The sequence below is a fragment of the Anabrus simplex genome, chromosome 4, assembly GCF_040414725.1.
Source record: "Anabrus simplex isolate iqAnaSimp1 chromosome 4, ASM4041472v1, whole genome shotgun sequence".
Lineage (NCBI taxonomy): Eukaryota > Metazoa > Arthropoda > Insecta > Orthoptera > Tettigoniidae > Anabrus > Anabrus simplex.
In genome coordinates this window covers 165,120,340-165,133,915 of record NC_090268.1, presented here as the reverse complement: position 1 = coordinate 165,133,915, position 13,576 = coordinate 165,120,340, and positions in this window count along the sequence as shown.

Here is a 13,576-nt window from a genome sequence, read left to right as displayed (position 1 = left end):
ACAGTGTTCCGTATTGCCTGCACTCGGCGGGACTGGTCTAGCAACACCCTGTTCCGAAAGAACAGTGTTCCGTATCCTGGTTGGCTGATTGTTCCGACTCTGGGCGAACGTGAGTGCTATTTCTCTGCACTGGCTTCGAAGTTCTTTGAAACTTGACTGCACTGGAGCATCAATGGAAGGGGAAGGAACCCACAAAATATGAAACTGTAAGACGTAGAGGCGCCCATCTCAGTCAGCATTTTGACAGACAGCGAAAGTGTGCATGGCACTGATTTTTAATCTTTATTCGTATGAATTCTTGCAGCGTGAAACCACGTGCATCGTCAAAGTATTCTTTTAGCGCGATTTACGGCTGTCTGTGTTGTGCTGTCCACTCTAATTTGTTCATAAGAAGTGTTAGACTATTATACATAACGATATATAAAACATGGCGATATCAATATACCAAATGTTATTGAACAAGGCCTACATATTTCATATTTTACTGGTACCTGTCTTCTTAGTCCGCCTCTGTGGTGTAGTGGTTAGCGTGATTAGCTGCCACCCCCGGAGGTCCGGGTTCGATTCCCGGCTCTGCCACGAAATTTGAAAAGTGGTACGAGGGCTGGAACGGGGTCCACTCAGCCTCGGGAGGTCAACTGAGTAGAGGTGGGTTCGATTCCTACCTCAACCATCCTGGAAGTGGATTTCCGTGGTTTTGCACTTCTCCTCCAGGCAAATGCCGGGATGGTACCTAACTTAAGGCCACGGCCACTTCCTTCCCTCTTCCATGCCAACTCTTCCAATCTTCCCATCCCCCACCAAGGCCCATGTTCAGCATAGCAAGTGAGGCCGGCTGGGCGAGGTACTGGTCATTCTCCCCAGTTTTATCCCCCGACCCAAAGTCTGAAGCTCCAGGACACTGCCCTCGCTGAGTCCGTGGGAAAAACCGACCCTGGAGGGTAAACAGATTACGAACGAACCTGTCTTCTTAGTCAATATGTCTGTCGAAACTAATTTATTTATTAGGCTGTAAGATACCTGAAATATGAAACAGTTAACAACAGATCACACCTGAAAATTAAATTCAATTTAATTAAGGTGTTTCTTTCTCAGGTTTCATTATTACCCACTTTTTGTGATAAAAACTATATTTCAGCGTTCTTTACAGACATTAAGAGTAAAGCATGAAACTAACAGTGAGGAACCACTTTTAGAATTAGCATTTATGAGGTTCGTTTCGTTAATGTTTTCTAATTCCCCACTGCCTAAACCGTTTACTGTTATTTTGGAACTGTTATTCGGAACATAGTATTTTTTCGGAACCGGAACAACCGGAACTGTTCCGGAAAAAGAACAACTTCGCCCATCTCTAATCCAAGCTATCCTTGCGTGTTCAACAATGGCAACCGTTTGCTGTACGCTGCTCGTCCTCGAGCGACGCGGCCGGTTGGGATACGCTTGGATAGCATTTCCGAATTGTTTGACGTACCTTCGGTTCCTTGCCTTGTCAGACAACCACGTGGGGTACCTCCGTGGGTCGTACGACGACCTGAAGTAATCCTGGATCTGCACACTGGCCCAAAGGAAAACACGGACCCTTCGATTTATCGGAGGCTGTTCCTGTCCGTTGTTGGCCGCTATCCAGGTTCAGTCGTCGTCTACACGGATGGTTCAAGGACAGATACGAAGGTGGGCTGTGCGTTCGTTGTTAACAATGATAGGTTCCTTTTTGCTCTTCCGGCAACCTGTAGTGTGTACACAGCAGAGCTCTATGCTATCTATGAAGCTCTGCGGTACGCACTGTACAATGAGCGCCGACACTTTCTTCTGTGTACCGACTCCTTGAGTTCGCTCCAGTCTATAGATACCTGTTTCCCTCGGCACCCTCTGGTGCAGCTAATCCAGGACCTGCTGGCCGGGTGTTGGGATGCTGGCACCAGAATCACGTTTCTGTGGCTCCCAAGCCACATGGGCATAGAGGGAAACGAGTTAGTAGATCAGGCTGCCAAGGAGGCAGTTACACTGCCCCCGTTGCCTTTCCAGGTTCCAGTAAGTGATATTCGCTCCCAGCTGCGACATCTTGTTATGTCCCATTGGGAGATGGAGTGGCAGGCCATTCCACTTCCCAATAAGCTGAGAGCGATAAAAGGAACAACGAAGGTATGGAGGACTTCCCTTCGGGCTTCGCGGAGGGAAGCCGTGGTATTATGTCGTCTTCGGATCGGCCATGGTATCTTGACTCACTCGCATCTTTTGAAAGGAGAACCCCCTCCGGTGTGTACCTGCGGCGACCATCTTACTGTGGTACACATCCTTACGGAGTGTGTGGACCTGGTCGATCTGCGCCGTAGTCTTAACCTTCCGAGTACTATCTCCCTTATCTTGCGTGATGACGAGCAGTCAGCAGACCTCGTCGTCCGCTTTATGAGGGATAGTGGACTGTTTTCTCGTGTGTGATGCTGTCCTTTGTCCTAGTGTGTTTTGTGTCACTTTCGCTTTTATCCTATTGACTTAATTTTAGTTTGTGTTGCGTATTTTAATGTGTTATTTTAACGTCTCTCGTAAATTATGTACTACCAGGCAATGCCTTATTCTTTTGGTTTTCTGTAGATTCTCTTAATTTATTCGAAAATAAGGCATTGCGTATTAGATCCACTGATTGTTTTAATCTCGCCCTCATTTTTCTCCATCATTTTTTTAAAACTCTAGTCAGTGGATATGTTTTTTAAAATTTTAACATCATCTCTCATGTCGTTTATCTCATTCCATTAGGGGCCGATGACCTTCGATGTTAGGCCCCTTTAAACAACAAGCATCATCAATTTAATTTTCAAATTTAATTTTCATATCTCATAGAAGGACTTCAGGCTTTTCAAGTGTGCTATACATTAAGGTTTACAAACTGAAAAACTCAAAAACTTTCAACAAAAATTTAAATTCTCATGTTAATTTGCAATTACAAGTGTGTGCTCGTATTTAGAAAGACTTTACGTGGAAATCTAATACCTCGTATTCTCACATATGAAAGTCCTTGGAATCAGTGACATTCATTTAATTTTCATGAACGGAATTCAAGAAGATTACGTTTAAATTTTTAATTTCAATGCCAGATTTGAGTCCAATAATCATATTGCAGGGTGAAGAATCAATAAATTGTTTATAAAAAAAATTATAATCATGTATCATGTATTATTCGCTCTGCGAGTCTATCCTACTCTGTATCGGCTCCAAAACAAAGTTTCACTCCCTGAGGTCCTACTCATGCCCTTTACCCAAGAACTTTTCCTGGTACAGTAGATAATTATTGAAAGGTATGTTCAATCATGCATTTAAAGAATGCTTCTTTTTGGTGTCTCATCCTAACATTATTTCATGTTTATGACTATCATTAATAACGTACACGGAGCAAGCAATATTTCACATGTGTAGCTTTCACTTGCTACCTAAGCTGATATACCAATGAACATAATATATATATGTTTGATCATACTTGGTCATATTCAAAATATTCCCAAAGAAATATGTAAGAATTCTTCAATAAAATCTCAACAAGTTATGTCGAGGTTATATTAAGGTCGTAATGCTTTATAAATCCAATCAACTGAATGCTAATGGTTAAGGACTACCGTAGATGTAACTTCCACACTCGCAAATAGCAATAACATAACAGTATGAAGGCACCACCGTCAATGATTTGCTTTTCCTACTTAAGTCGTTTTAAATATTGAGCAACATGTAAAATTTTCTTAAAAATGCCATTATACTCTACTATAGGTTGTCTAGGGTTATTTTTGAAGATCGTACTTTCTTATTAATCTGCAAGTTCACTAGCCAATTGTCAATAACTAATATAATAAGACAAGCCATATTACATGTCGCTATAAGCGTCAAATATATCCTGATCCATAACTGCGTGATATAAACTGACATCAATTAGCCTTACTCTGAATTCCTTCCTAATTCGTCGTCGTATTAGTCATAATTCCACGCCTAATATCTCAATGCATATATCATTTATTACATTCACAAATCTTACCTCAATATTTCCGACGTATCTGACTTCACCGCAAATATAAACATCATTAACTCTGTTCAAAGTACCGCTAAATTCAATAGATTCAATATCTCATCACAATTTATATTATTTGGATCAACAACTATCATTTATATCGACGCACACTTCTCTTATCAAAGTACGAACATGTTAAGCCTGTATCTATTTACATTTGGCGAAAAGTTGACGTCGTATCCGCTCGATAACCTACAATTCAATGTGCTACATATTCTGATTTCAAATATCTAAGTTCACATTATGTACGGCAATATTCTTTGAAAGAAAGCTGAACATTGCTAGCAAAGCACATCATTTGCGAGTGTTACCTTTCCTACACATGGGAGTGTTTATAAGTTTTGGAAGATTACCCAAATCCATCAGTTAAACGTCACTATTGGTTCATTCGCGCTGAAACTCGATATTAAGATCACCTCTCGAAGACATATCGACCTAGCTCTTGTACAACCACCATTGACAACTTGATATCAAATAAAATACATATAACTAAAATGTAAGAAAATAACTTTGTGAAACTTAATCTGTCTGCGTTTCTGGACTGGGATGGCTGCTTCCTGGTTTTCCTAGGACGTTCATCTCCGGATTATCGCTGCATCATGACCGGGCTGCGGTCTCGATCCTCGGGTCCATAGGAATGGTTGCTAGGTTACCGTCAGAGGTCAATCCCATTTTCAGTTTAGTCGGTCATCATGTAGCTCTCGAAGACATGCATAAAACACATATTTGAAAACATAATTAGTTTGACAATCATGCTACTTGTAGATCTTCCTTGAACTATACTTATGTTGGGCAAAGTAGGTTATGACGTGACAAACGTCAATATTTTAATTTTTGATTAGATACATTAATTGATCAATTTTCAACGTCTCCAGTGATAAATCTTTGATAGTTTCTAGTTTACTCCGGATCTGCGCTCCAATATTTACTTCGTCTATTTTTTTAATACTCCGCTTGGGATTTCTGTTACGACTACGAAAAATGTATCGTTATAACTTTATAATGCAATCTGGTTTCACAATAATTTAGGATCCCTTTTAAATCTTCTGTTCTTGTTTCTTATCAATCCACTCGTAAATCTTTTTCTGGTAACTTCATGCGATGTTCCCCTGTTCCTATTGTTGGTTCTTCCAATTAAAAGTCACTGCATTCACCTAAATCACGGCCATTTTAATTCCGTTGGTCTGTACTTTCTTACTTCACATTTACGGCCTGTTTGATTCTATATGTCTGTATATTATAATTCGTATTTTCTGCCGCATGATTTCCGACACTGTATCGCTATTCACGGCAAAACGACGATTTTAACACTACGATTCGAAATTATCAGGGCAATGAAATGGTACATTTTTCTTTCCTGCTACGGGTAAATAAATGTACTGCTGGCAGTATATTTATTTCCATTTAATTTCTTTATACAAATGGACCTTTGCATTGACCCTTTGAATAATTCTGTCATTTATGATTTTATCATCATACTTTAAGCCTTATTCATGATCTTGTTTATAGTAAAACTTCATGTTGGCGGCATTGTGTATATTTCTGTATGTACCTGTCAGATTTTCTATAATATAGGCGTTGTTACCTAATACTCTGTTTATGACGTTTGGACCATCGAATAGGTGAACAAATTTTGAAAATATCCGCTCTGTAACATTAGAACTAGGTGTTTTCTTGATCAGTACCATGTCATTTTTCTTGAAAGGTGGATGAAATCTTTTTTTTTCGAACTTTTCTCAGTCGCCTGTTTTTTCAGTCTTTGTTTACCATCTGGTTGATTTCAACGCTGTTAGGTCTTAGTTCATCGGTTTGCCTAATATATCATCCCATGGTCTCATTCGGTACTCATTTAAATGTACGACACTAGGTATTTGGTTAGTCTATTCGTGGACTGTATTGTTAATGCTTTCTTCAGTTGTACCTATAACGTCGATCCATTTCCAATGATTCTCAGAACAATATATCCTGCAATATTTTGATATTTCCCGCATACATCGTTCTACAGGATTGGCTGAATGTGCCTAACTGAGCATAATATATGCTTAATTTGCATTTCATGTATCGCTTCTTGAAATTCAGCCGATGTAAATTTGGTGCCTCTATCCGTTAACATTTTCTTCGGCTTTCCCATTTTAGGTATTACGCCTTTATTTATTGCTACGAGTACCTGCTTGGTTGTGGCTCTTTGAATTGGCTGCAATGTTACAAATTTTGAAAATATGTCCATAGTGACAACTATATATTTACGTCCTTCTAGTGGCTGATGGTAATTTACCAAAGATGTCTATTGCAAAAATTTATCTTGGGGCTGTCGGTAATATGGCAGTTGGTTCGTGCTTAGTTAAAAATGAATTGTGCTTCGTTCTCTGACAAGTATCGCAAGTCTAAATGGCATTCCTGATTGTTTTTCTGATTCCTTTCCATGTGAATCTTTCATATATTGTTCTTGCTACTTTCTCCATTCCTCCGTGTCCCATGATCCTATGACTATGCCAAATCATTTCTTTCTGCAATGCCTGTGGTACCATTATCCTTAATATGCCGTGACTCTACCGGCAGTACGACCCAAAGGAGAGCGGGCCAGAGATCTGGACTAATAAACGTAAGGACCAACCCAGAGGTATAATGTCGGGACAAATTTCGAACAGCTTGACTAGAGCATTCATTTTACACACAATTAAGAACAAACATATTCGGAAGCGCTTGGGAACTGACATGGTTGAAAGGAAGGTTTTGACCCGTTTCCATCATTCATCTTAAGTAAAACAGAAAGGTAATCCTCTCCTCTTACTAGAGGTCTAACATGAACGTAACTATTCGACTTGGTACCATATAAACTCAAACTTCAAACATATCACTACTAGGCTGCTACGTATACACAGTTCACCAGCTACCTCGTCTAAAGTGAACGTCAAGTTAACATCCCTTTCGGGTACTATAGCAAACGTAAAACATCGCTTCTCGAACTAAACACGGAGAACAGTCTGGAACCTTCATATCATTTGCGTGAGCCCTTTCCTTGGCTCCTACCTTGATTACAAACTAATATCGATAACGTAGGCTCTAGTGGCCACCGATAGCTTATGATACAAGAAATATAGAAATTAAGGGCTTTAAAACTTCAAGTTCATTACTCGATAATACCTCAGGAAGCGATGTTTTACGTTTGTTATAGTACCCGAAAGGGATATTAACTTGACGTTCACTTTAGACGGGGCCGATGACCTCGATGTTAGGCCCCTTTAAACAACAAGCATCATCATCATCATCATCATCATCATCATCATCACCATCATCCTGAACAGGCTAATCAGTGAACATGCGGCTAAGAGAATCGGCCACAACATTGTCCGAACCTCGAATGTGCCGTACATCGAACTGGAAAGCCGAGATTCTTATTGCCCATCGAGCTAGACGGCCTGTTTTCCTAGGCTTGCCCAGGACCCAGCTCAACGCTTGGTTATCGGTTTCAAGCTCGAATTTTACATGTTCTAAATACATTCGAAACCTCTTTAAGGCAAACAACACAGCCAAACCCCCTAACTCATAGACTGAGTACTTACTTTCAAGAGGAGTCAAGGTCCTGGAAGCGTAAGCAACAGGTCGTCTGCCCAGGTCGGATTCCTGCAATAAGACAGGTGCAACCGCCGAGGCTGAAGCATCGGTCTGAACAATGAAGGTTTTTGAGAAATCGGGCATCGCAAGTATCAGAGCATTAGTTATAGCCAACTTCAGATCCTCGAAGGCCGCTTGTTGTGAAGCGCCCCATTCAAACTTAACCCCTTTACGACGGAGGGCGTTAAGAGGCCCATCACGCTTAGCAAAGTTAGGAATAAACGGAAGAAGTTTACCATCCCGATGAAGCGGGCGACGCCTTTAACGTTCTGTGGGGGTCTGAACTCATCAATGGCTCGGGTGCGAGACTGGTCGACTGAAACTCCATTAGATGACACTATATGTCCTAAAAAGGACATCTGCGGCTTTGCAAAGGACGTCTTGGACAATTTAACCGTCAGCCCAGCGTTACGCAGTCTAGACAACACTTCGCGTAGGTGGTCAAGGTGCTCCTCAAAAGTTTCCGAATAGATCACGACGTCTTCAAGATAATGGTAAAGATAACTGAACTTAATATCCGAAAATAGTTGATCTAGAAGCCTACTAAGCACAGCGGCGCCAGTGGAAATGACAAAGGGCAGACGACAAAATTCGTAGAGATTCCAATCGGTTGCGAAGGCTGTCAAATGACGGGACTCCTCTGCCAAAGGGATTTGATAATATGCCTGGTTTAAGTCCAAGACGGTAAAATACCTAGCCTTTCTGAACCACGAAAAACAGGAATGCAAGTCTGGGAACGGAACAGATTGCAATATCACCTTCTTATTCAATGCCCTATAATCCAAAACCGGACGGTAACCTCCCTGAGGCTTAGGCACGAGAAATATGGGTGAGGAGTAAGCTGACGTAGAAGGTCGAATTATTCCCTCATGCAACATCTTATCGATGATCTCCTTCAATGCTCGCATTTTTGGGGAAGAAAGACGGTAGGGCGGACTCCTAACAGGAATAGAATCAGAGAACTCTATCTTGTACTCCAACAAGTTAGTCATCCCCAATTTCTCCGTAAGAACCTCGGGAAAGTCATCACACAACTCCCTAATGCGCTTGGCCTGATCCTCGGGGAAATGGCTAAGATCGGAGCCCTTTTCGTCCTCAGAGGGCACCACGGCAAAAGAAGAAACCGCGTTAGACTGCAATACAGGAATTCTAACATCACGACAAAATTTGAACCAGCAGGACCCTTCCTGCATATCCAAAACCAAGCCTGAGTAAGCCAAAAAATTTGATCCAAGGATTACAGGACACAGTAAATCCTTGGCCACATACAAAGGGAATTTCCATAAAAAATTTGCAACACGAATCTTACACTTCACAACTCCCAAAATCTCAACTCTAGAAGAATTAGCAGCCACACAGGTAAGGGAATCCGGGTGGCCGGCGGGAAATTTACACACAGATTTATGCAGACCAAACCACTTCTCGCTTACAAAGGAAGCAACACTTCCAGTATCTAGGAGTGTCGTCACTGGCTCATTATTAATCTCGGCCTTGACAAATGGAGCCACCCCGTTATTCTCGGCCGTTATCTGCAAACATCCGGCAGGACAGGATGACAAACGTTCACCTGGAGTCGTACAAAACTTTTGACTAGGCGACGGCGAATTAATGAGCCTGTCCCTGGCCTTTTCTCGGCCTAGTCAGTTACCTTTCGGCCCTTGCGTGCAATCCCTCGCCACATGTCCCGCGGTCCCACAGCGAAAACATACAACATTGGAAACCCTAGGCGGCACCTCGGTACTCGAACCACGGCTAGGCCCTTTTGCCTGAAGAGATCGAGAAGGGCACTTGTTACGGAGATGATCAGAAGCGCCGCAGCCAAAACATCTTTTTAACGGGACGGGTTTACGAGTAACCGCACGCTCAGTAACACCCCGGCCAGGAGGAGGATCGGAAACGCGAAGCGAATCGGCATGACGAATGCCCTCCGCAGAGACGACCATAGCTTCCAACTCGGCAACGAGGCTGAGACACAAAACACAAACAGGAACGATACGATTGGGCAATCCCTTCCACTGTAGTAGAAACCACCTGTTCCTCCGCATAATTAAGTGCGAAAACCCTGGCATAAAATTTAATGTCAGAAATAAGTTCTGATAAGGTCTCATTTAAACGTTGCGCTCTAATATAGAATTGTTGCACAAAAGAATGATGGGCCCTAGCGGGGATAAAGTGAGTGAGAATATGTGCATGAACCTGATGCAACGACAATTGTTCCGATATTGCATTAACAATCTTATCAGAAAGAACGCCAACGGTATGCGGGTAAACCACCTGTAAAACCTGTACATGCGTCCAACCGAATACTTGAGCGTGATCCAAGAATTCGACAAGAAAACGAAGAAATGCAACCACATCACTGGCCGAATTCACCGAATAGCGAGGGCTGTCTTTCAGCATGTTATTCAATCGATAAGGAATATTCGAAAAGGGTGAAACTTGCGAAGACAAGGGTGGCTGTTGACTCGTAGTCTGATGTTTGGAAGAGCACTCTAAAGATTAGAAATGCGGCTCGAGGGACGTTCGCTGCCCGTCAGACCCAAGGTCAGGAGTAGGTTGATTTAACTCGCCTACTACCGTCGCAGTGGAAGGTAACACCGGCTTAGTTTTGATAGACGGGTCAGCTAGCCAAGTCTCAACTTTCTCTAAACGTTTAGAAGATTTGACCTTTAAATCCTGAACCTGATTTAACACCTCCTTTAATTCTAATGACAGCAGATATCCCACACGATGAATGTAATGCATCAAACGACCCTGTACTCTCTTAAGTTGATGGGGCGAAGCTACGTCGCTCTCCAGGAACTCCATCACTGAGGCAATATCAGAGAGATTAGCCTCAATAAGGGATACCGAACTCGCGACCTCGCTTTCAGTATAACAGGGCGCTGAAACATTCCTATGTAAATTGTTCCTCAACAAGAGTTCATCGGCCTTAACTGTCTCTTTTGATTCTAAATTACGTATTGCTAACTCATACAGCAATTCGTCCTTCCGCAAAGCTCCCGTATAAATAATGTCTCGAGCAGCCATCGTGTAAATGATACAAGACACCGAGCATTATTAGGAAATACCGAGACGAGGGAGCTCCCAGGGCTCAAATTTCGCAAGTAAATGAAGAAAAGTCCAGATCGAACCACGCTCCTGGCTGCCAACACTGTGCCGTGACTCTACCGGCAGGACGACCCAAGGGAGAGCGGGCCAGGGATCTGGACTAATAAACGTAAGGACCAACCCAGAGGTATAATTTCAAGACAAATTTTCGAACAGCTTGACTAGAACATTTATTTTACACACGATTAAGAAGAAACATATTCGGAAGCGCTTGGGAACATGGTTAAAAGGAGGGTTTTGACCCGTTTCCATCATTCATCTTAAGTAAAGCTGCCTCTGTGGATCTGTGGTAGAGTGTCGGCCTCCGGATCCCAAGATAGCGGGTTCAAACCCGGCAGAGGTAGTCGGATTTTTGAAGAGCGGAAAAAGGTCCATTCGACACTCCATGTTGTACGATGTCGGCATGTAAAAGATCTCTGGTGACACATTTGGTGTTTACCCGACAAAATTAATTAAATCTCAGCCATAGACGCCCAAGAGAGTTTCGGTTTACTCGGTCTGCCATCTAGTAGGCCTAGAGTAAAACGGAACGTCGAAATTGACGAGCAGACAGCCAGATGGCGTCAAATTGAAATGTCTGCACACGGTAGCTGAGGCCATACGATTAGTATTATTATTATTATTATTATTATTATTATTATTATTATTATTATTATTATCCTAAGTAAAACGGAAAGGTAATCCTCTCCTCTTACTAGAGGTCTAACATGAACATAACTATTCGACTTGGTACCATATAAACTCAAACTTCAAACATATCACTACTAGGCTGCTACGTATACACAGTTCACCAACTACCTCGTCTAGAGTGAACGTCAAGTTAACATCCCTTTCGGGTACTATAGCAAACGTAAAACATCGCTTCTCGAACTAAACACCCAGAACATTCTAGAAACTTCATATTATTTGCGTGAGCTCTTTCCTTGGCTCCTACCTTGATTACAAACTAATATCGATAACGTAGGCTCTAGTGGACACCGATAGCTTATGATACAAGAAATATAGAAATTAAGGGCTATAACACTTCAAGTTGATTACTCAATAATACCACGGCACCAAGCCTTCTCTAATCAGTTTACAACCTAAAGACGCCAGATACATGGCTTTACATATCCGTATCCTAGTTCCTAGTTCCTCCCATCATCCTACCAACATTTAGAAAACCTTAAGATCTTACCTCCCATGCCCCCCTCACGGTCCTTGGTTCGATGTAGAGAAGCGCTTTGCTCCAAGTGCAGCAGGCGAGTAATTCTGTCCACCGCCCGGCGAGCCGCACACGCTCTCGGAAAAGCCGGGAGGGGGTAAGCGCACGCGAGGGGGCATTGGCAGAAGATCGACATACGAAGAGAAAGGCGAGAACGGAGGGACACCCCAGGACGAAACGAATTCCTTGCTCATGGAGCCATAAGTTAGGAACAGGGAGCGAACACATTTATTACAACATCTCAATGGCCAAGATAGACAGAAACACGCACAATTAATTACAATAAATTTCAATGAGCTAACTAGGAGCGCCGCACATATCAAGTTCGTTAAGGCGGGGGGAGATAATACTCACGGTTCACCTAATTTATTCCTATCCTTGTTAATACAGCTTATTAGCATTCCGTCCTTCAGTACCTACTGATTGTTCTCATTCGCTCGCCTGTTATCTTCTGGATCATCACGCTCTATTCTTATAATTTCTTGCGCTAGTTTCTCATCTGATCTTTGCAAGTAAGCAATATTCCGTAGTCTATCTAGGAATTCTTCGTCCTGCTGTATTAACTCAATGTGTTGTTTTATTTCTTTTCTACAGGGTTTCTACTCAGTGCATCTGCAAGGATGTTACTTTTCTCACTACAATGTTGTACTTTGATTTGAAATTGCTGAGTAAATAAGATCCATCGTGTGATCCTCTCACTTGTCATTGCCGCTTTGAGTCCAAATTCCAAGGCTTTATGATCGGTTCGAATTGTTATCGGGAATACGTATATAATTTTCTTCCACTGTTGTAGCGCGTACACAATGGCCAGTAGTTCTTGCTCAGTGGTAGTATAACTTAGCTCAGGTGTTCGCAATTTACGACTGGTAAATGCTAAATAAGTTCGTTTCCTACTTTCGTCCGTTACCTCTTGATATAGACAAGCACCTATTCCAACACTGGAAGCGTCAGTTTGAATCACGAATTCCCTGGTTTAATCTGTATATATAATGGTCCGTTATTGGACATCATAAATTTTCCAGCTAACTCATTCTCGGTTGCCTGCGTTTCGCCCTCGTGTGCTAAGTTAGGCTCGTCAGTTGGGACTTAGCACACCACCAAAGACGCAAGGCTAGTGCATACCGTGGAGGCCACTGCATAGGCTATTTGAAGCCACCAGCAGTGCCAATGCACTATGAGAGCTATGCCTCATTTCCAAAAATAGATGCCTGCCTGGCCATCAAATGATGTAGATGTTGATTCCCATAGGCAACCAAGAATGAGTTAGCTGGAAAATTTATAATGTCCAATAACGGACCATTATATTGGTATTATAAATTTACTCATTCGGAAAAATATTTTAGTTTCCCTATGGGAATCAACATCTACATCAATTAATCTGTATATCCCAGTTTAACACTATTAGTTAATAATCTCTTCATTGCAAGAAATGCTTGCTTTGTCTTGTCATTCCATTTCCATTTGTTGTTCGTTTTAACAGCTCTTGTAACGGTGCTGCTGTATCTGTGTATCCTTTGCAGTGATTCGCGAAAAACTGGGTCATTCCTAAAAATTGCCTGACTTGCTTAATTCGTGTCGGACGAGGAAATTCTCAT